We start from the raw sequence: 23746 nt of genomic DNA, 5'->3' as shown, positions 1-23746 counted from the left end.
CGTAAGTGCTAAGTACCTAGGAACAGCACTTCGGAGTTCTGTTTCTATCATGAAAGAGTTTGATGCTAAAAAGTGCTACAAGCCTATGCATAAAGAGGCATGGATGGATTAGGGGAAATAGTCAAAATTGCTTATAATGTTGTTTTCAGGTAATATTTTTTAGTTAGGAAGAACAGATCCAAATAACGTAACGCAAACTGAGTTATTTTACCTAACTTGATTTTGAATGCAGAATTTAATTTAACATGGACTTCACGTTTGAGTCAGAATGTGTTTGCTGTTAGAAATTTTGTAGTGGCAATAAAGACCCACATCCTACAAGGATATAATTGTGCAGAAGTCAGGAAGTCCTGTAAAGAAACACACACAACTTCATGCACATCAGCAGCATAGCTCGGCTGAATGAGCTCCACAGATGTCTGTTGAGTCGCACACAGATGAGTGTGTTTTGCATTAGTGGCAGGCAGTGGGATGTGCCTCTTTCTTGATGCTGATCTTTTTTTTTTTTTGGTATCAAAGTGCTATTCAGTGTTCTGGGGAGGCCAAAGCGTGGCCAGTGAGGCACCTTTCCTCAGTACATGCGGAGCCCCAGTTTGTGCCTGTGTGGCCAGCTGTCCTGTCAGCTCCATGGCCCTTGGCCGTTTGGGGTCATGGTACCATGAGCTCGGTGACTTCAGTGGAGGGGACTTCTGCTGCTGACGAGACGGGGAGGTTGCGGAAATGCTGAGGTGTGTTGTGTGGAAGTACTGCTAAGTTCTAAGAACATTCATTTTGTTTACACTGAGAGTTGTGATTAATGCCCTGTGTGTGACCACCCTTACTGTGTGTTTACATGTGTGTGCTGCACAGTCCTCAGTAACGTGTGCGTTTAAAGCTGTAACCATCTGCTCATGCAAGTACTGTGGGCCGGGAGAGAAGTGAAAGCGTACGTACACAGCGCGCCCATGTAGGGCTGCTGCAAGAAGTGACAATAGGAGAATAGACTTTCTGTGTGCTCGTTTTCTTAGTATAAGTATAAATATTTGTGTTAGGTGAAGAAATGTCTGAAGCTTACTGTTAGGAAAGATGATTGATGGCTTTTCTCAGTGCATTTGTGTTGCATTGCAGCATTAATTTTGTACCTTCAAATTAACAAGCGTTGAAGAAACGGTTCCTACATTCCTGCCATTGCTTCAGGTATTGCTGTCCTCAGTATGTGCAGCTTTCCAAGCACTGTGGTCTCAAATTAGATGGTCTTAATTTCTGTGAAGTAGCTTAATGAGAAGAGTGACTTTACTAGGAAAAAGTTCATCTAGTGATACCAAACAGAGTGGATAGAGACTGCCTTATTCATCTCGTAATTGGTTTCCTCTGAGATAAAGTATGACAATGAAATAAGGAATAAGAATTATCTTTTGCAGATGAAACTGTAGGGGAATATATTGACTCCATTTTTTTTTTTTTTCTTTTAATTTAGCAAAATTGAATTAGCTGACTTGAGGTAAGAAGCAGTGAGATTGCAGCAGCATGGCTGTCATTTCAGGAGAGTTGGTGGGTTGAGTATAGAAGTGTGGAAGTCTGGTCTGGAAATCACTGCCGTTTGTGTGGGAACTACGAGCTGTGTTCTTGTTCAGGTTCTGCCTTGTGCTACCTTGGCCGTAACAGGGAGGCCCTTTCCATTCTTCTCATGAAAACAAGGCTGAAATGGCTTATACAAAACACCACGGAGTCTTAATGGCCATGTTTGAACTGGGAGTTGAGTTTTCCTTTGTTTCTGAAAGACCCGTAGAACTGTATTTTAACAGATCCTCTGAAACCTTGATGTTGAATTCCAGTACCACGTTGGTTCTCTTCAGTCCTTTGCGCCCTCCTTTTTATTCTACAAAGGAGCCTTATGAACTTCTTCCTTGGTAACAAACAAGTGGTCATCCCAACTGGGAGCTTGCGTGGCTGAATGGGAAAACGTGTCCAACTGCTGGCTTCGCAGGTCCTGCTGGCTTGGCTAGCCATGGTGCAGCTGAGCCCTGGGGGGCTGCTTGCTAAAGAGACTTGTGAGGTATGTGTTCTTATCTCAGAAATAATGATGAAAGTGCTCGGTGAATTGGCAGTACTTTGTTTCAGAAGCAGTGCTGCGTGCCTGCCTGGTTCAGCGCCTGCGCGGGGCCCTTCCACATCTGTGAAGCAGGGTACTGATACGCTTGTGTTTTCAGAGGTGCTGAGTCCCCACAGTTGTGCTTCGAGTTGGCAGTCGCCGCGTGTGCTCAGCATCTCGAAACAAGTCTCGTGCATGGCTTGCTGGCTTTTGCAAAATCCCATTAGGGTGTAGTTTCTGTTTCTGGGAGTTGTATTAGTGAAGGCTGTTGTGTTTATTGTAATTCTTGAGACTCCATGTTGCAAAGAAGCAATCATGTTTGTTCATATTGTCTGGCATTAAAAAATTTAGAATCATCCGAAGAAGAAACATATTTTTCTCCTTTTAGTGTTTTTTGGGGATGCATCTCTGTTTCTCTTCAGTGTAGGCATGCATAACAGACTCTCCACATCCCATGCTCTGTGCAGAACTGCATACAGTGCTGTTCCAGCTGGCTGGAGGTGCGGAGGTGCTGGTCTGGTCATTGGAGCGGTGCAGTCCTTGGCTGGGCAGCATCCAGCTGTCTGCAGCTCATGCTGGGACTCCTTTAACCCGCTGGTGGGCAGGCAGGGAGATTGAGTCGCTTCCCTGCCTTTGTGTGAGTCTGCCATGGAGCTGGCTGGTGACCTACTGCAGATTGTGTGAGTTGGGACTGTGTGACATGTTCCACAACTCTTCTGAACGCCTCTACAACCAAACATTTTCCCAAGGTTACGAGTTGCAAGTCAGATATTTACTATTTATGAATACGTGGTGCCTGAACCACAGACGTTGTCAAGGTTTGGAGCTGTAGATATATAAGCTGCGTCCCTTTGACATTACTGGTGTTAAAGTTCAGGCCCATGGATGACCTCTGGCCAAGCTCAGAGCTGGAAACTCTGACAGCAGGCACACGTGGGGTGGATTCCAGTCCCCTGCTGGTTCCCTGAGAGTAGCGGGCAAGGACGGAGCACTTTGATTCCTAGAAGTCTTCTAGACTGGCACAGAGGAAGTACAGTGAGTTGTGCGTGTCTTCTGTGGGCATTTTTGGCCAGACTGATAGGTGCTTGAGTGTCAGTGTGACTTCTGAACGTATATTTTTGCCTTGAAAAAGAGTTATACAAATATTAAATATTTTTCATTTATCACTGGCAATGGTCTAACCTGCAGTTGTGTTGGGCCAGGTGAGAATTGTTGCTATTGGTTTCAGCAGTTGGCAGCATTAAGCGTGGCTGAAAATGTTATGTTAAAATACCAATTGATTTCATCTGAACTGAGTCTGTTTGCTGGCCCCCTCCCCCCTTTCTGGGTCTGCTGAGCTCACAGAAATGATGACAACTTTACCTCTTTTAGATTAAGTCTAAATTTGTAGGAAAAAATAGTTTTGCTATTGCATAGACCTATGGGGGAAATAACAAGAGATCTGGGTCAAAAAAGTAGGGCATGCAAGATATAGAAGCTGTTGGAGTGCATTTATTTGTCCTGTGCTAGGTTAAAGGAAGTGTTGGTGCTTTCGGTTTGGCAGTGTGTCCTGCGCTGCCGTGTGCTGCAAAGGGAACACGGCTGTTAAACGAGGAATCGCAGCTAATTTTTGTACGGATGTCAACATTCTTCCCCAGCGCAGAATTTTTTTGCTTGGATGTTAACAGAAACATGCATTCCTGAAATGCAAACTATTAGCGATAGATTTTAATTAGGAAGCGTTCTGTGAAAATGTGGAGTTTTGCCACGGCGGCTATTTGTGAATCTGCAGCGTATTTACTTTGGAGTTGTGTTTGTTCAGATTTAATACTTTGTAATGTACTTTCAAAGCAAAGTTAGCGCAGATGCGGATGGAGGAAAATGAAGAACAGTGTTGTCAAACCATCTATTAATGTTGGCATGAAATAAATTGTGCTGCAAACACGTGTTGTGTAGCAACAGGTAAGCTGTTTCCCACGGCTGATGCAGCAGACCTGAGGTGTACAGGAGCAGGGCCTGTGCTCTCTTTATAATGGGAGTGTTTTGCTGATGCAGATGTGGAACCTGATTTTTCACTGTGTTTCAAATGCACAACTGAATTTCTTCAATCTGGTGTATCGTGGTTAGATGGTAAATTTCCAGCACCGTGTGAGATGAGAAAACGTAGAAATACAAAACTTCCGAATGTTTAATTGCAATTAGAAGAGAAAGCCAGAGTGAAAAAGCCTACTAAGCAGTTCTGGTAAGCTCAATCTGATAGCAGGAACGGATATCTAAATGTAGCTGATTAATGTAAACCAACTTTTTTTAACAGCTTTCATCATTATAGTAAATACTTGTCTCAAGTGGTTGAGTTGTAAGAAAAATGCTTTGTATGTCTGTTACCATCTTCCACGGCAAATTCTGAATGGCCTTTGATTACATTAGAAATATCAATGTGTTTATTGTACTGTTGGCAAAGGCCATGCTAGTCGGTTCCTCTGCTGTCTGCACATGCAAGGTTATTTCGATATGGGTTGTTTCTAGTTCGTCAAGGGCCTCTATAAGATTCTGCCTTGTAACACACAGTACAAAATGCATTAGAAATGAAGTTGTAGGAGTGTTTTGTCAGATCCCTCCTTGGCTGTTTGTTGGGGGCCTGGGCACCCAGGTACATAGTTTTCTGGCAAAACAGATGAGCGTTGCTTATCTCCTAGAAATGAGCTCTCTGCTTTCTGTGGGCACTGGGCCGGGGGTTCCCATCGCCTTATCCCCACATTGGGCCAGCCACGGGGTTCTGCTGCAGCGGGGCCAGGATGGGCGTGCTGGGGGGCACAGCTGCCCTTGTAACCATCCTGCTTGCATGGATGGAACCCTAAAGAGAGTTTTAAATTAAGTGAGGGCTCAGAGGAGTTTTGAAATAGCCCACGGGATGTTCCGACTCACTCTTCGGTGCTGTTGGTGACTTGCTACCAGAGGCTCTGCAGGTATGAGAAGTGTCGGCCTTTACCCAGAAGTGCTTCCATCACACAGACTGAGGCTTTCTGTTCTGCTGAACTACCAGCCAGCATCAGAGCTGTGTATGTTGGACCTTGATAAATGCAGCTTTCTGCTGCTCCTTAGCATGTTAAATATGCCAAATCTTGTTGGTGTCACGTGCTCCCTGCTTTCCTTGCTGCCTTGTGTAACTGTCTGCTCCTGGGATGGAGCTTTCCAAGGGAGAAGAAAGAAATGCTATGTTTTCAAAAATGTTTTCAGTGATCAAATTAATCAGATTTCATTTGCATTATATTACTATAAGTGGTAAGTTTAGAACTGTAATGTACATCCACATGCCCATGGCTGTCTGGTTCTATTTGTTAGCTCAGAAGAATAGGAGAGTGCTGTTGGGGCTACTGCTGTTGCGTATCATTAAAGAAACCCTTTGAGGCCCTGCTAATTAACGTGAGTGGTGTAGGGCTGAGCTGCTCTCTTCTCGTGAACACACACACCTTCCCGCAGGCTCCTGCCCTCTGCTCTGCCTGGTTTTGCTTCCCCTGTTTGCTGTTACGGGCTTTGCTGCTGCACATGGGGCTCTGTCTCGGGCACTGCGCTTTGCATCATTTCATTGTAATCCCTTCTAAGTCTTTATTTGTTTTTCTAATCTCCCCTTTTTTGATTTCCTTCCTTTCTTTTTCTGCTCCTGTGATTTTAGGACTATTCTTTCACCTTCTCCCCATCTGTTCTTCAGTCAGTGCTTTGCTCCAGACTCGTGCCTTTCCCTCATGACCTTTTTGTTTTCCCCCTTTACTCTTTCTGCCCCTTTCTCCCACCTTCAGCGAGTACAGAGGAGCTGCCCCTCCTGTGCAGCCCATGGTGCGGTGGCCGTGCCACGAGGAGCTCTGACTGCCGCTGGCAGAGAGGAGACGGGGCTGACAGGGTTTGTCAGGGCCTTTAATTGATAAAAATAATCCTGGCTTCCCACGTAAAGCATCGATCCAAGGCTCGCTCAAGTCAAAGGGAGGCTTTAGAGGAGGTTGGCATGGGTGTTTAGTGAGAGCGCAAGAAGCTGAAGAAGTTTGAATGGGAAGCTCAGTGCGCTGCGAGTTGAGCTTTGTGAAATAAAGGATTTCATGCCATGAATTTTACTGGCATTGACTTGAAATGAACAAAAACAAAGTTGTGATGAAATCAGTCATGGCCTTATCTTATTGTGTTTATTGTGGGTAGTGTTGACAAGTCACATGCCCCATTGTTCGAGGTGAACAAATATAGCTTTGATACTGCAAGCTGATACGTGCGGACAGCCGCCTTTGTCCTGCGCTGCACAGATGAGTTTGCAGAATTGTGACTTCAGAGCTGAATGCTTGTCTTTGGAGAATTCATGTTTCAACTTAATCCTGAAACAGCCTAATGTGCATAATAGTCTGTTGCTTGATATTGAAGTGCCTTTTTTATTTTTTTTTTCATTAACTTTTTTGCAGAACATAAAATAAAAGGCTAATGTATCATAAACTTTGTTGCACTTGTTGCCCAGTAAGGCCTGTGGAAGAGGAGCTCGTACTGTCCCTCTGGCATATGTGTGCTTGGGCTGAAAGAATGCAAGGTGTGCTTTTGGGAGTGTCAGTAACAGATTTCTTCCTGAAACTCTACTGCATCTGTATCCCTTACTCTTGGTCACAGTGAACCTCATTTCTACTGAAGCCAGCGGGTCGTGGATCATCTCTGGATTGCTTTTACTGTTGGTGAATTGCTACAATTAGGATATATGTAGTGTAACTAGAATATATGTAATAGGGACTTGCTGCAGGGGCAAACTTAGCTGTGGATGTAATCATCCAGTGGCATCTGGGGGAGAATCCCAGTGAAATTGCCTGGGGATGTTCAGAAAGATTAGTCTGTCTACAGCGGTTTCTTTGTTGCTTTTTGCACATCTTAATAATGCCAATGTAGTTGGTTGTACAGTGTTTTTAATTGTTAGACTATATTTGTTTGCTTTTTCTTGTTGTTAGCTTGTGGCCTTGCTTGAGTAGTCATTTTTCCTCTTCAGAAACTGGTCTTTGCAGTGTAGTTCGTGCAAACAACATGCACCAGGATGGTACTCCAGGCAGGTGCTACCGGGACATGTAAACACTTAGCAGCACCGAGGCTGCTGGTGGCTGTGGCTGCTGCCGTGCCTGCTTGTGACAGTGTCAGCTGTGTGTCTGCCTACCCAGCAGTAGAAGGCTTCTCCAGTTGTGGTGTCTTACAGACAGTGTAAAGTATCCCCCTAATTCCGATACAGAACGAATGGCAAGCTTTTGGCATCCTAATGTGGGTGCCATATGATAGTGGAATGTATTTTGTGGGTCACTGTGTGATGTTTTCAGACCTCTCCTGAGCTCTGCTGCAGTTTGTCCATGCAGTACCATGGCAGGGACTGCACGCAGGAGGCACCTCCTGGTTATGTGTGTCACAGGCTTTGGTAGTCCATGCATGGTGCAGGGCTCTGTTAACGTCGGGCTGTGCGGTTCATGAAGTTCAGAGTGTTCGTGTCCTTAGTAAGGGGGAGATGGAATGTTGTATGAAGTGCCAAAAGACACCGGTGTGTGCTCCTCATGGCCTTCCTGGACATAGTGCTCGTGCTCCCACAGCACCTTGCTGCTTGCATTTGTGCATATGTGGAATGGCCGTAAGTAGTGACGTGCTCTTCGTCACATGGTTGCAATTCCACTTGGCCTGCTCTTCCTTAGAGTGGCTTTGCTGAATTTGGGAAATCTCATCAGTTTGGGAATAGTGCTGAAAGTTGTCTACAAGTGCTTTTTACTATTGTCAAACATATTTCTGTCTTGTGCCGCCTTGTTTTCACTCTACTCCACACTGAGAAGTATCTTTTGGTTAATTTAAAAAGAAAATCCTGCTAGCACTCTAATAAACCCTCAAACATTGCAAGAAAGCATTTATACTCACTGGGTAGTGTGGCTTGAAGTTAAAAGAGTGAACTTACAGTGCGCTCCCGTTTTTTGGAATGACTCCAGAATGAAAGTGTCTTATTCCTGTGTAGTGTCATCCTTTGTTACCGCATAGAACTGTTGCCATGGTCCTAATTGATAAAAATTAAAAAAAAAAAAAAAAAAAAAAAAGCAAAAAAAAAAGCTTTTAATTGTGAGCCTCGGATATTTTTGAAAGAGCTGAGTGAACTCCTTTCCTTGCTGAACCATTTTCTGGTGGTTGGAGACAGTCGATGTGTTCTTTGTAAGACATATATTATCACTCTATTTAAGTCGATTCAGGTTCTCTGGAAGTGATCCAAGCTCCAGGAAAGAAAAATATTAGTGTGTGTGGTGAGAAAAAGGGTTTCCCTTTATTTCGGAATTTGCTTGTCATGTTTAGCAAGTAAGCCATTTGCAGATGCATTAAGGCTCTGTGAAGCTCATTTTAGGGGCTGACAGTTTTCCAGTCTCGGCTCGAGTGGAAATATTTACATTTAATGTTTCAGATTTTTTGTTTTAAATAGCTGGGGATATGTACATTTGTTAAGTTGTAATTTGAGTGCCACACGTGTTTCAGGAGGATAAAAAGCAAACTGCTTAAAATGATGGCAACAGTGGGTAGCATTTTTTTTTTATTTTTTAAATTTTCTACAACCCGACATTTGTCTCAATGTCTGACGTGCTTTGTTGTGTCCTTAAAATTGTTGAAGTTTAAGTTAAGTAGCTTTTGCTTGGAAGACTGAAGTATTTGCAGCGTGTTATTTGGCTTATGCAGTTTTACACTCTTTAAACACCACTTTGTTTTAGTTTTGAATTCCAGCAAAGCACCATTGTAGCACACGAAGCAGCTCCGAGGGAAGCTGGAGGCACTGCTGCTGTACCTGCAGCTGTACCCAAGTGTGAGGTTAGATGGAGAGGCTGTGTATGTGCATGGCGTGGAGCAGTGCTCTGTGAGGACACCGTGCTCACATTGAAGTTCCTCTGCCTTCCAGAAGGAAGGCAGCAGCCGTTGAAGCCTGTTATGACTTCAAGGCTTTGTTTGGAGGGTTGGGTTGCAGATTTCTAGGCTTGGCTTATGCCTGAACTCCAGTGCTGTGCACACGCTCTTAGCTCAGTCGGTCAGTTTGGCCTGTTGACCAAAGCAGGTCGAGCTCCTGAGATTTTTACTTAAGGACAGCTGGACTTTCCATTGGGTGCCTTTGTGCTCCTCAGCGCAGGACCATCTGCAGCATCTAGCAGCGGGGCTTTGAAGTCTGCAGCCCAGCTACCGAGGGCTGAGGCAGAGGGGAGTGAGGAGGAGCCCCAGGCTGGAGCACTGCCTTCTCCACACTGCTGGTAGGGCTGAGGAGCTGAGTGCTGCAGGCTGAGGCCTTCCTTCCCGGCTCCCCTCCTGCCACAGCTGCCAGACAGGACGGTTTTCTCCCACTTTTCCAAAGCGCTTCTTGTAGTGTTGGTTGGGAACCAAATGCCATCTCTGCTCCCAGTCACTGTAATCATTGAGCTGTGGTTTAGGAATTATTTTTTTATATCGATGTACATTCTGGATTATTTTCCTACAGTGCTTTATTTAGACTTCTGACATATTAATGACTGAAAATCTCAGCTGGTTTTGTTTGGAACTCTTTGTTCCTCGTGCAGAAATCAGACCTGAAAAGGTATTCCTCTGAAGTTGGTGAGGGAAAAGCTCTCTGGTAGGATTGCTGACTTGTTGAGATCAGCTCTGAATTGCCAGATAGTGTAATTTTCTTCTAAGAAGAGCCTTCCCCCCACCCTCCCCAGCAAGCCCCAAAGTGTTCTTTGTGTGAGTGTACTATACGGTCTCTAATTATATGATCGCATACCATTCTGCAAATAGTGCAATGCAATAGCATAGAATTAATTCCTGGATCTTGTAGAGGACTATTCAGCAGTCTGCCTTAAGCCCTCGTCTTGCAGGCTGGTTTGTGGAAATCGACTCTTTCTCCTCCCAGAAGCAATGTTTACTGTAGCTCTGTGTCAGAGCTGGGTTCAGAGCTCGTTACAGAATCTGGGCTTGGGATGTCATTTCTGAAAGTTGCCATTTAACTGCTCTTATACAACATATGCATATTAAGTAGGATAGCAGAATAACAGTGAAATTGCTCACCTAGGTCTGCAGATGAATTACCATAATTAACTGCTTCTTGCCATGAATTGCACCTAACGAGGGCTGTGCTGTTGGCTGAAAATAAATTGCATAATGCATTACTGGTGACTAAATTATTCACATACCTTAGAGAGGAGATGGTATAAGAAGTCTGCAAAATAAGTGCTGGACCATTATGAAAATGAAGTGGAGAATAAAAAGAAGAATCAGAGAGAGAACATGGCACAGTGTGCATTCTCCTGGGTCGATGAGGAGTATTGTTTTTGGTTTGCAATATAGTGTGTGATTTCATATTTACGTATTTATCACATGGTCCGTGTAGAGTATACCTGCAGAAGGCAGAGTTGGGCCTGTGCATAAGCACTGGGCATAGCATGGTTACAGTTTGCATTTATTTAGTTTCTGTTGCTTCACTATGGTTGCAAAATACGCCAAGTCAAAAGCAAAAGTGGATAAATAAATTTTAAACAAGCCATGCAATTTAGGATATGCTTGCTGTTCTGTGCTTCTGTGTGAAGTATCCTTTGTATTACTGTCTGTGCTGTGAGGCATGCAGGGATTTTTAGTCAGTGTGCATGGCCTGGCTTTTATAACATCATCTTTGGCCGGGAATAACTTGAAAAGCACTCTGTTTGCATGTGTTGATAATGCAGATTCTTTTAAGGACCTGTTTATGGATTTATATTGTAAAAGATGGTTCCTGCAGAAGTGTCCTTGCCTGGATGGACGCATTCAATTCATTTTCTCCAAATGTGTGGAATGTTTTTGAGCACTTTGCTGTATAATGCTCTTCACAGTGATACGTGATCCACACTATTGCAAATACGCCGTGTGCAGTAAATACTGCAGAAGACAAGATTGAGTTATTTTTCTCCTTTTTAGTTTACATTTCTGCTTTCCTCCCATCCCAGAGCATATTGTGGAGTGTGCATTCCCTATGCTTCAAACTTTAGTGTGAGTGCTGAGTTCTGTAGGTGAACACAGCGAGGTGGAAGTGCACGGAGGTGCTGGTAGTGCCCTGTGTGGGACAAGGAGAGCTCGTTTCAGTGACCTGTAGCTGTGTTCACATCGCTTTGGCTTTTTGGTTGGGTGGAGTTTTCTGTACATCACCAAAGAGAAATGTTTTGAAATAAAGGAAAAAAATTGTGAACGCTTACAGAAGACTTGAGGCTGTGAGAGCCTATTAGGAAGCATGAGTAGAAGGGCAAGGCTTTCTGTTTAGGGTATAATTACGGGTATGGAATAGAATCATAGAATCATAGAATCACCAAGGTTGGAAAAGACCTAAAAGATCACCCAGTACAACCGTTCACCTATTCCCAATAGCTCCTACTAAACCATGTCCCTCAACACAACATCCAGTCTTTCCTTGAACACCCCCAGGCTCGGTGACTCCACCACCTCCCTGGGCAGTCCATTCCAGTGCCTGACCACCCTTTCTGAAAAGTAATACTTCCTCATGTCCAGCCTGAATCTCCCCTGCCGTAGCTTGAAGCCATTATAACTGTGAATAACTGTGAAGTTGCAGAAGAGGGAATGTTCAGTTTTGCATCATAGGCTGCTGAGTCCCAGCTGAGCAAGGATGGAATTCATCTTGGCCAGCATCTGCTCCTTTCTTGAATTCATTTAGAGAAAGGCATGAAATCTGTATGTGTTTACCTCAGTCTCTTCATATTTTAAAAAATGTATTTTGTTTTCTTAGATTCAAAAATTTAAGGATACCTATGCAAGCTGCTGGCTCTTTATGCAATTAATCGTATGATAAATACAGTTAAATTGAAATCACTTCCATAGGAAGCTGGCTGTCTGCCCAGACATCTGACGTCATGTAGGAAGCACACGCTCAGCTTGGACGAATGGTTTTGGCACAGTGCTGGGAAAGTCACCGTGGTTGGGTTCTTCATGTCTGCATGGAAGCAAGCTCCAGAGCTGCTCCTCCCTCGGCATCTCTCTCTCTTCCCTTGGATGCCTTTCTTGGTGTGTCTGGGAAGCCCTGCTGCCCATAGGTGCGAGGAGGGTAAGGCCAACCCTCGGTCCTTGAAGTGTGCTTTCATATGTAAGGAGAAGTTTCCATTCAGCCTCCTGGATGTTTGTTTCCTGGTGCGTAAATTGAGACAAGGACTTGGCTATGGCTAAAATAATTCTTGGTAAAACGATACGAGGAATGATGTCTCATTAAAGAGAATGTATTGTGCCAATACAAAAATCATGTTTATTTCCAGTTCTAGAGTTGTATAAATATAGATGCTAGACATATGCTGAGTATTGCTTTAGTAGAAATACTGAAATTGCTTTTTCTCAAGTTAATAAATCCCAGAGTTAGAAAGGAAAGTAGTGGAGTGATGGGTAGAAGCAAGACAAATGAAATGAGCAGTAGAAATCAAACGGTGGGAGAGATGTCTGAATATATTTTCACAAGAAGGCAATTGCATAATGTTGCTCAATAAATTAGGCTTTTATCTACTTATGCTTGTTTTAAGGGCATGACAGAATAAACACGACTGCTGAAATCCTTGCATCAGGCAACTAATTATTCCTTTTCTTTAAGTGAAAGTAGGAATGGCGAACGTAATGTCGGATTGGCAGTAGTGAGAGCTGTGTCTGCAGAATAAATGCTGTCTGGAATGCAGAACTTGCTGTACCATTGGGCCAGTTGGAGGGGTAGTCCAAATTATAAAAGGCTTTTCTGTCTTCAATTTCTTACACCTCTGCAGAATTTGTTCTTGGAAGACAGTTAGTGCTTATGATACAGTGTCTGTTTTTTTTTTTACTGTTATTTTTTTGAAACAGTAAATCCATCTCAGTAAGGTTCTTCTCCAAAGCAAAACAACATCAAATCCATAAAATAATGCTGCACAGTTTTTCCTTTCAAACTCCTCCTCGCTGCTTGAGCATATAATTATCGATTACAACAGCAGTAATGTTTGCTCAACACCTGTAGCTTCTCGCTGGTGTCGACCTTTCTCAATAAAAAAGCATTCTTCATTCGCTGCCAGTAGAGCAGCCAGCTCCTCCAGCACATTCCCAACTGTTTCAGCTTTATCCAGGTCTAATACCAAAACCAGGTTCTTGTGGCACATCCACCTGTTTCTACATTCTGACCCTACAGTAGATATGATTTATTTTATTATTTTTTAAAGGGACTATTGATAGTAATGTTATGATAGCATTCTGTGGTGGGTAGCTTAAGCAAGATGAGCAGGGAAGAATTTTTGATGAAACTAGCTTAATTCTATGATTTTTTTTTTCTTCTGAAGGCATATTTGCTATGTGTATACTGAGGTGGAAAAATTGCAATGTTTTGAATGCTGTCCAGAGCCATCAGATAACTCATTGAGTTTCTGTGGTTGGAGTATCTGTTTTGATGCTCTGGGGACACAAATGCTGATTATTATTATTATCTTGTGTATGTGTGAATGAAATAGTTTAGTTCTGTTTCCTTGGAGTTCTGGTATTTGGTGGCCTGGCATAATGACTGGAATGGGACGGCATGGCAAGGCTGATGGACTTCATTATTTATGGGGTAATTTTTATTTTGTCGTTCATTATGTTGATACAATTAATTCACAGCAAGATTCTTATAAAATTACATTTTTGTGAAATATTTATTTTATATTTTATAGAATGTCCCAGCTGTTACGATAGGCATGCAGAATAATTGAGACAAATGGTAGGCAAACAATAACTCGAATGCCTTGGCAGTGGGATGCACCGCAGTACGCGCGGCAGGACGCCGCCAGCCTGCTAGGGTGAGTTCCCAGCCTGTGGCTGTGACTCTGTGGCCAGGGCTCTGCCTCCTCAAGTGTTTGTAGGCCCAGTTTCCTCGTGTTGCTGAGTCTGCTGAGGCTCGGACTGATGTCTTGTCCCCAGCTGATCTTAATCACCCTACATGTATTGCAGTGTAGATCTGTCTGTAGCTCAGAAAAACTTATCTTTTGAAATCAGACTTCACTTAGGAAAATATGTGGCTTGCAGAGAAGTGACTTCTATTTTCATTTATCACTTGTGGTGATGAGATGTACTTCATAGCTTGAGAGGTCTCATCTTGAATTGACTTCCTTTTGAGTCTAAGTTCATTCTGACAGCATGGCTGGCTTTGATCCCAGCTTTTACTGGGAGAAAGTCTTGTGATGGTATGGGTGGCCTGTGGACAGATCTGATAAGAGGCAGTTTCTTATGTTTTGTGAACAGGTCAGGCTGGAACTGACAAATACAAGTTGACATAGGCTTTAAGCAGGGAGAGACTAAGTGTCACTGAAAGTAAAAATTGGGTTGGTGTTGGGAATGGCTGTGGTGTGAGAAGTTGCTGAAGAAAGACTGTGAAGGTGGATCTTAAGGAGTTACTGCTGGAAGACGTGTGAAGTGCTTTACTGTCATACCAAGCTGTGTCTGAGTGTTTTCTGTGTCTTGTCAGTACACCACGATTGAAGGAACTTACATTGTCTGCTTTTGGACTGCAGTGGGGATGGATGTTTAATAACCAGTTTCAGGATTTTTAGTTGAGGATGGTCAAGGCCTTGGACGGTCCAAGGGTGAAGTCACATACAGTGCATGTGGTTTTGGAGTAGGAAGGGATGAGCTCACTTAAGAAGAACACTTGCTGATTCGGTGGAAGATTATGAAGAGCTAGGCAAGTGCTTGTTTAAGTTGGTTCACCAAGTTAATTTCTGGGCTGCCTGATGGATCGGAAGCATTAAGCCTTGTTTGTATGGAGGGCACTGAACTGGTTTTACTTGCTCATAACTTCTGGTTCTGGTCTGTCCTGTGCAGCATTGCATAGCTGGATGTTAGGCAGGACCTGTTCTTCATCAGTGATGACTTCCTGCAGCATTTTTTGGAGCCATTTGTTCCTGGAAATGATAAGCTTTGAGTGCAATAGGATATTTTGCTATTTTGGTAGTTACTCTGCGTAACAAGTGTAAGCAGCTGTGCAGTTTCAGAGAGCAGATACTGAAGAACCCAAAATCTGCATGCTGCTGTTGAAGCTTTCTGCTGTAATTGCCCACGATACGTGGCCAGATGGAAAATCACAGAAAGATTGGAAGGATCCTCTGGGTCTACGTGGCTCAAGCAGACACCCAGAGAGGGTTGGCCAGGACCACATCCCAGTGGTCGTGGACTGCTATGATCTGCATTCATATTCATCTTTCTGGTTTTACTGTGATGTAAAGACTGCATAAATTGTCTGAACTACCTAAAAATGCAGGCAGAGCTAGGTGCATGTATGGGCTCCTCATTTGTGCTGTCTGCCTGTTGCATTTCCAGGGAATGGGCAAGAATGTGACATGACCAATTTGCAGCCTTTGGGAGGAGAGGCAGTGTGTGATGAAACACGAGGTGTGCTGCATCACAGCCACATCTCTTCCACTGTTTTATACTAATTTAATTCAGCTACTTAATTTCTTCCCAGCTCTTTGCTTTGTCTTGTATGGCAGCCTTGTGGGGTTCTACCTTCAGCTGAAGGAGCCCTCGGCTTGATTCAGCTGGGATCTTCTGAGTGAGTGCAGCAACAAGTGAACTTCCAAATGTTTTCTGGAAGTGGACTTCTGACAGCAACACTCAGTTCAGGTGACTGAAGAAGTGGAAATTGCTTTGTGCAAATGGTGGACTTTTACACCTCTGTGTGATATGCTCTTTGCGTTCCCTGATGACAGTTCTCAGTCTGTCCTTCAGGCTTGCACTTACTGGATACGTGTTCACTGAATATTCTCCCTCATAACAACCAAAATGCTTGTTTGCTCGTGCGTGGCTCATGGCAGTTTTAGGTATGCCTCTGCAGTGAGGAAATATGTAGTCATTAAACTAGAGGGAACTTGAACGCAGCTCGCTCCAGGCAGCTTATTGCAAGGTTGTTTAATTATTTCTTTTTTTTTTTCCTTAGCAGAAGAAAGCTAGAGCAGTACAAACTTTTAAGTTCTTTTTCTTGCTGCTATTTCTTGTCTCTTCTTCCTTGTTCCGTTTGCAGTATTACACAATTTTAGGGCTATTAGCTTACCAGACATTCTGCTTTAGCAGAGATGAAAATAGTAACCTGAGTAATGCCATACGCCAAGGATGGCACGGACACCAGCTTCTCTGGGTCAGAGTTTGAAGCTTTGAGCCTGCAGTTTAGCAGAGGCTGGGTGATGTGCCTGTCCCTGCTGCTCCGGTTCTGGGAGGTGGTAAGGAATAAAGGGCTGGAGGTGGAAGCCAGAGATGCAGGGGTGGCTGCGGCCCTGAAAGAGAGCGGGAAGGCATCGGGTGGGATTTGAGGCCTGGAGAAAAGATGGGTGGAAGGTGTCAAGGCAGTAGACGGAGGTGGTAGAGGATGAGTAGCTGACAGGGTAAAAGCTCGTTTCAAAATGACTGGGACCATTTGGTTTACGTTAACACGTTTTTCTTCACAGCTGGAGAGGAGTGCAAATAAACTAGGTCACCTCATGCAAGCTTGTTAAGAGAAACAAGAAAAAATGGCTAAGAGTTGTAGGAGAAGCTATGGGAGGCATCAAGGATAAAATTGTATGATCGGGTTTGTGATTTCTAAGGTGATTATTTTTATTGTGGTGGGTATGCGGTGTTAACTTAGCGAGACACCATGGATTTTATTTTCCCTGATGCTGTAGTTAATGGTTATCTTGTTTCTTCCAGAGAGTGAGAAGTAACACTGGTTGACTGTGGCTGCTAGCTTGGAAATGTCAGTGGCTTGGTGAGAAGCAGTGAGACATCTCTGCAGAGAACAGAGAAAACTCTAGAGCAGGAGAACCGTGAAGCCTTCCAGTGCATTTACTGAAGTTCTTGTGGGTTCACACCTAAGAGAAAGCAAAAGCAATATTAGAGAGCCTCCTTTGCTTGTGCCTTCAAATCTGTACCAAAAATGAATTTCCTGACTTAAAATTAAACATAGGCATTTATTAGGACAGTGCTGCTTTGCTGTGGGTATCATGGGGAAATTGCTCACTTAGTGTATTAATGGCAGCATGCATGTTGAACTTCATTTCTTCCATTCCTTTTTGCTTCTTAGAGCAGGAATAGGAATTGGATCACTTTTTTTTTCCCTATTGTTGCAGGATGAGGAGTGGGATGAAGAGGCAGGTTGGGCTCTGAGAACCCTGGTATGAGGGCTGCTACTGGGGTGCACAGGAACCAGGGCTGTGACTTCCCTGCAGGTTTCTGGTTCTTCACAGCTGTCTCTTCATCCTCCCTGAAATTCAGCCCTAATTTTTTTTCTCATGGCAGGAAGACAAGGTGTGGAGATGAAATAACCATTGTAGCCAAAGGAAGATTTGGCACATTTCAGCTTATGTACTGTACTTTCCCTTCTGTTGGCATGGGTGATCCTTGCAGCAGAAGTTTATAGTGTTGGCACGTTTCCTTGTATACTTGATGCTGGTCTCAGCATTTCATGTCCTTGAGGCAGAACAGTTCCAGAAGCTCATCCTGCTGAAGGGAAAACAAGCTCATCTCCTGTGTGTCTTCAGTAAGACCTTAGTGAAGCAGCCTGCCGAGAGGAAAGCAGCATCATCCCTACAGTCAGAATCAGTAGCAGAAGTTTTGTTAAGCAGACTTGTGGTCTTCAGTTTGTGGGTGGGAGAAAACAAGCAGACCTGAGTGAGGTCATGGGAGAGGTTTGTAGGATGGGGGCTGTTACAGTGAGGGTCGTCAGGAGGTGTTTGTTGTTTCTGCAGTGCCAAAGGTAAAGGCATCAACCAAAACTAGAAGGCTATGTCCCAAAAAAAGGAAAACTTGGTGCATTTTTTTAGAGTATTCCTGCAGAGATCTTTGTCAGAACATGGTAATGCTAAAAAGTTTGTGAATTCAAAAAGCTGTTCTGTATATACATTAATGGAATAGAAATTCACCTGGAGCTACTGAGCACACAGTTTTCATAGTCGACATGGAAAAGGAGATTTTTGGAAAGGGATTTAAAGGAGACTTGTGAATTTGGGAGCCCCTCTCCTAATGAGCACTGTGTGAGAAAGTGTGCTGATGGTCATTTCAGTCAAGGATGTTGTTAGTCACTTGGCAGAGCTGGAGTCAGCTCTTTGGTACCAAGTCAGCGATAAGCACAGTGCAAAGGCCCTTTTCCTTATTAAAAGGGAACCTGGTGTGTTATGCTTGAGGGAATGGGAAGTGAAAATGACGGAGGAATACAAAGAGGTGAGGCAAGATAAAAGATAATGAACTTTTCAGAAGGGTCCTAAGCAGATTTGAGTGGGACAAGCTTGATTTTTGTTTTTAAGGACCAGCGTAAGCTCAGGCAGAAGGTGATAGAAGTCTGGGCAAGGATGTCTCTCACATGGATGGCTGTTCTATAGAAGCACTATGCAGAAAGATCTGCAAAGTGTGGATGTAATCGGGCTCACCTGAAGTCCATGTAAATATGGAGGGGTGGAGGCCAGTAGAAGTGTGTTTTTCTTTTTAACGAATGGCACAAATGTTTTGGATCTTGTATGTATGTACTTGAGCTTGCTGAAGATGTGTGATCATTGTCTAAGCGTATGGAAACCATTTCAAGTAAGGATGGCATTGTTGTTTTGTTTTTATTTCTCGTTGCTTAACGTTTAAGGAGCTTTCAGATATTGTCTCGGGCTTCCAAGATTGTCTGGGCTCACTGCTCTTGGTTATTTAAGGGTTGGACGTTCATGGTCTTAGTTAACAAGATTTTTATTGGAGAGCAACAGAAACTGAGTGATGGTATATGTCAGATATGAAAGGAACTGCCTATAAGCCTGTATTCTAAGTATGTGCTTTAATTAATTTAATGATCACTTTAGGTGATTGTTATATAAATAGAGTATGCTGTGATCTGCCAAGTATTGCTCTGGTGCATGTCATAGGTTCATAATTTTTTTTTTTTTTTTTTTTTTTTTTTTTTTTTTTTGTGGTTATTAATTGTTGTGCTGTGGGAAGAAATTTTGCACTAGGCTGCTATTTAGCTAAAGAGAAGAGAGAGGAATTCTGCAGGTATTTCAGAAATCTGGAAGCACTGTAAATACCATTCTGCCAAATTAACCCTGCATTAACCTCAGGTGAAGGTGGTTTAAAACATAACATTTTCAAGAGAATTCTGTTTAGCCATGTGAAACTTAATTTGTGTCTATGGAAACGTTAGAAGCCTTGTTAAAAAAACAGAATTTTGCTATGTGTTTATATTATGAATGCTCCAACCAATCTTGGTGCATTTGCAGGGTGGGATGTGTTGAAGGCAGGACGCTGCTGAAGCTTGAGCAAAGACTCCTGTCAGTTCCTTCTGCTTTGCTCCCTCCTGGTGCTCGTGGCTTAACCTCTGTCCTTTTGCAGCTGTTCTGTTTCCCACCAGCAGACATGGTGTGCATCGTGTTGGTGACTTTGTGGTCACACATTCTTTAGCTCTCCTTGCATGAGGGGAAGTGACAACTCATGCTCTCCTCGTGCTTCTCAACATGCTCTCCTTCACGCTTTCAAAGTGTGCTCCAATATAAAATATTTGAAAATGTGTGCACACGCATACATGGATACAATGATGTGTTTGTGAACGTGTTTTTTGTCTAGATTTGCTTTGGTTTGGATTAGAAATAGTGTTTCTCTATGCAGAAGCTGCCTATTGCAGATACCAAGTATATGATTTTTTTCCTAGCAATTTGTAGCAGTTCCAAGTGTGTGTGAGCACGTGCTCTCTCTCCAACACATGCCAATTGTTACACACTGAAATAAACAAATTTGGCTTTTTTTTCTGTGTGTGTGTGGGACGTACTGAATTGATAAGGAATCCAAGTTAAATAGAAGTTCAAGGATTCACTCAGCTTCTGGTGAATGAGTGTGAAGTGCTCACTGCAGTCACCTTTAGCCTTGCTCAGCTTGGGCTGAAGCCCACAGCTGTTCCCTTTCTCCACAAATCCATTCCTTTGTGTCAGAAGGCCGTTGGGCTGCTGAGGGATATCTGCCTCTTGTCCATCAGTGCTGCGTGTTCGAATCACGTTTGTCCTGACCTATGTCCCAGTATGTATTAGGCCATCCATGAAGCATGGAGGTGTCCTAGATTGCTCCCAAGGTCTAGTAGTTGCTTCTGAAAGTTTAGTGCTTCTTGTCATCAGTCTGGGGTGGTTTTTAAGAAGTTTTCCTACAGATATGAAAGTAACTCTCATTTGATTTATCCATCTTTTATGATAGTTTAATTTGTTCACACATATACTAGTATTAGAAGTAACACCATGAGAGATAAATATTATTATTATTATTATTTTAATTTTTAAATTTTAAAGCAAGTATATGATCATCTTAGAGTATGAATGTGTGTGCTTGGGCACTGCCCAGGAAAGCACCCAGCATCTGTGTGTGCCTCGTTCGTGGCAGGAGAGCCTCATGCCTGCTCAGAGCTGAACTGTGCCATAAGCTCAGCACGGAGTGTTCATTTGTATGGGCTGCTGCAGTTGGAATTTCTCTAACGTCATGTGGTGGCCATGATAATGTGTTTACAGAGTGTAAAATTTCAGCTTGAATTATGATTGCTAAAATAATTGATCATCAGCATTTGTGCTTTGCGTAAGAAGAAGAGTTGAAGAAAGCTGAATATTAAATAAACCACGCATTGGATGAGCGGCGTTTCTCTTTCCTCACAACTCATCAATGAAACAAAAACTAAGAGCAGTGCGTGTATCTTATTGCCAATTACTGTCCAAGGAGGATAATGATGCAATCTTAATAACCTGCTAGAACTGTATGGTTAAAACAAATTTCCCATTATGTTCCTCTCAGTGTTCAAGCTCTGTCTTTGTACCTACGGAGATGCTGTGCTAAAAATAAAGCTGGAAAGGTCTCTCATACATAGTTTCTGGTTATTAAATAACGTGCTCGTTCTCCATCTGTACCCAGTGGGCTCTTCTGCTTTTTTCTAAAGGCTTTGGGAATTGCTTTATGAAGCCAAGGAGTCAGTAAATGCAAGGGATGAATGAACAAAATTCAAGTCCCCTTCTTAGAACCTCTTACTGGTTTTGATCATCTTACTAACAGGTAGAAATCTATGGGATTTTTGTTTAGTCTTAAAATATTGCTTGTTCTGTATCTCAGATACCCACAGTGTAGGAGTTTGGCATAAAGCAGGATCCTCCTCCTATGGTGATTTTAAGTTCTGCAAATGAATTACTATGCAAGCTTTTAGATATGAAGGTCAGAGGAGGCTTTTTAGGAGTTGGTAGTGCACCACTGGGTACATTTAACCAGCCCACAAGTGTGAGCGTGCTGGAAGGTGACCAAAGTGCTCTGTAGCACGTATGGGTCTGGGGAATAAGTTGTTTTCTTAGCTTTCTCAAGTGGTGTCCCAGCCATAGAAGCAGCCCGGTGAGCGTACTTGTGGTGTGGATGCACATCAGGGATTGGCAGATTCATACTGCCTTGTTTGGAAATTTCTCAGGCGCTGAACTGAAGAAAAGTGAATCTGACAGCAAGTTGATGGAGCCAGAGTGGCAATTAGATGCCAATCCCATCTTGCTGGATCCTTTTATGCACTTTGTGCTTAGGGACTCCAGCATCTGAGTTTGATTACTTCCCAGAAGGAATGACTTGGCAGAATGCTAATCCCTAATATCTCCAGACCAGGAGTAATCTTTGATGCAACAATCCAAAGGTTTTAAAGTTACTGTATGTAAAACTCTTCCAAAACTAGCAGAGGCCTTGTATCTGCTGATCAAAGAGTGCTGCTGGGTTGCTTTGGCTTTTCCAACAGGATACTTAATGAACAGTGACTTTTCACGTAGTTCTTTTAAAAATAGGGAAACAAAACATATAAATCCTTAGAGATTGCATTCAGTTAATGAACGTTTTTGCTTGAAGTGAGAAAAGCTTGAATGCCTTCTAGAAAGCCATTTCTCAGGTGTGTGTTCTTTCTATGACACGCACTGTTTGGAGGTGCAGGCAGGAGGTGTACAGATGCTGATAGACAACATTTTGCTTCTTACTTGAAGGTCTGCTTGGTTTTCTTAGCTTTTACTACCATACAGTATACGCTTAAAAAAAAAAGTATATATATGAAATTTCTACATGTCAGTATCTTATGGGATGTATGGATACTTCTACACGTCAGTGTCTTATGGCATATATGGATATTTCAGGGTTTGGCGTGTTTTTGTAGTCTCTAAGGTGGAATTCAAAAGGGGATTCCAAGATTTCCTGTGCTGTATCTTCTGTTGCTGTTAGCTTCTTATTTGCTACCATACAAATGGGAACAAGTGTATTATTCTTCTGCTGTTGTTTGTGCTTAATTCAGTACTGCTGGTCTTGTAGTTGGTGTATCTGTTGGTGTTGCAGGTGGGATATGGAGAAAGATGAGATACGGTTTGAGATTTTATGGTATCCAGAGTGACCTACTGGGGAAAACTGGCTTGTAGAAGCAATGGTGGTTGGGCAGTGCTGCACTATAGAATTATGGAAGTGGTGTAGAAGAGGTGAGTTCTGAACACATACAGCAAAGAAAAAGTTCTGCAAGTTCTGCTGAGATGGGCGGCCTTATGTGTGACCGTCCTTTAATTCTCTCCTTCCTTCCCAGCCTGTTTATTGAAGTTTTCCCAAGGTCTGGATGCAATTTTGTTATATTTCAGTATTGAACGTTTGTTGGATTAGAAGTGATAATGCTGAGCTCAAACTAACAAAATGAAGAAAAATCCCCAAAGAAGATGAGGCTTGTTCTTTTGTTGGTAAGGCCAAAGTATTGGCCTCCGTTTCTAACTTCTGGATCAGTGATGTGTTGATACAAATTGCCAGGAACGAGGCTGCAAATTTGGGTGTTGCATAATAGATTGAGCCTGTAAATTGTAGAAGCATGGCAAACTGATATATATATATTAAATTTGTTTAGAAAGCTCTATTTTGTCAGGGCAGAAAGCAGTGCCATCACCTGAAAATTTCCGGATGCGATTTGTAGGTTCTGAAGTTGTTCAGTAAATCATACTTTTGTTCAGCAGGGCAGAATTTACGGCGTTGTCAGAGTAGCACCATCTGAGAGCTCCCATTCTGTTGTTAGTGCTGGAGCTGCCTTAATCGCCTGTGTGCCACGTGCGCAGCCTTACCTGAGAAGGGTCGAATCTCGGGATGTGGATGTGTCCTTTTGAATCGGTGCCCACTGCCTTGCATCCAGAAATAGAGATGTACCTGTGTGTGGGCTGCTGCCTGCCTTTCCGTCCTACTTCAGATCTTGTCCTTTTGAAAGCACTGGGCTGCTCTCTGAATACTGAGGTTGATCACTGCTGTTTCTCTGAGTATGTCTTTCAAGCCTTCATTTACACCTTTGAGTGCTTAATAGCAGGAGGAATTTCTGCAAGGCCCAGGGAGGATCAAAATGAAAATGATTCACATCAACATGGCCTTGTTTCAGAGAATTGATTGTGATTTTCTTTTGGATTTAGAAGAGCCTTTTTTTCAAGGGGATAACTGTGCTGGAATCTGTTAGGACATTTATCTGCTGTTGGTGTTGAGTTTTTTTTTTTTGTAGTACAACTGGTGACTTTTTTTTCCTTCCTGGGCAGATCTATTGCTGTGCTGTACTTTGTTAAAGCACATAAATATGTAACTTAGCCTTTGCTTAGGCCTATTCTGTCAGTTTTTGTGACTTCTTAGAAACTTGCAAATTGATGAAGAGCACGTTTCTTATTTGCCATGTCAAGCTGTAATCAAATAAAAGAGGTTATTTGG

The 23746-nt window shown here is 43.0% G+C and overlaps 1 protein-coding gene across 4 annotated transcripts in view; it reads left to right on the top strand.

Moving 5' to 3' along the window:
* Positions 1–23746, top strand: part of TBL1XR1 (TBL1X receptor 1) — an 85239-nt gene that overhangs the window by 1847 nt on the left and 59646 nt on the right. The window lies entirely within an intron of this gene.

This window comes from Centrocercus urophasianus, unplaced genomic scaffold (genome assembly GCF_019232065.1).
Source record: "Centrocercus urophasianus isolate 14NV4802_14NV808 unplaced genomic scaffold, USGS_Curo_1.0 seq_19, whole genome shotgun sequence".
In the NCBI taxonomy this organism is placed as follows: domain Eukaryota; kingdom Metazoa; phylum Chordata; class Aves; order Galliformes; family Phasianidae; genus Centrocercus; species Centrocercus urophasianus.
The sequence above is the reverse complement of the archived record's forward strand: the minus strand, read 5'-3'. Positions and strand labels throughout refer to the sequence as shown.